The sequence below is a fragment of the Neophocaena asiaeorientalis genome, unplaced genomic scaffold (genome assembly GCF_003031525.2).
Source record: "Neophocaena asiaeorientalis asiaeorientalis breed wild unplaced genomic scaffold, Neophocaena_asiaeorientalis_V1.1 scaffold698, whole genome shotgun sequence".
NCBI lineage: Eukaryota > Metazoa > Chordata > Mammalia > Artiodactyla > Phocoenidae > Neophocaena > Neophocaena asiaeorientalis.
Genome location: NW_020171993.1, coordinates 544,816 through 545,112, shown reverse-complemented (window position 1 = coordinate 545,112; position 297 = coordinate 544,816).

Here is a 297-nt window from a genome sequence, read left to right as displayed (position 1 = left end):
CAATGTTTGCTGAACACATGCATTCCTGCTGAAAACAGTAGAGTGCATTCAGCACTTCATCATATCATGCACACAGGAACAGAGGTGGCTGGAAAAGAATACTGTGATAACTGCACCACAAATAAGCAACCGATACTCTTCCCTTTTTTGTGACAACCTGAAGTAGTTCTAAAGTAGTTTCCTCTATATATGAACATCAATATTGTAGGTCAATTAGATGAAGCTCTGAGTCAATGTCAGAGCACAGCAGATATTAGCAACACTAATAAGCAAAGGCATGGATCACAACTACAAACC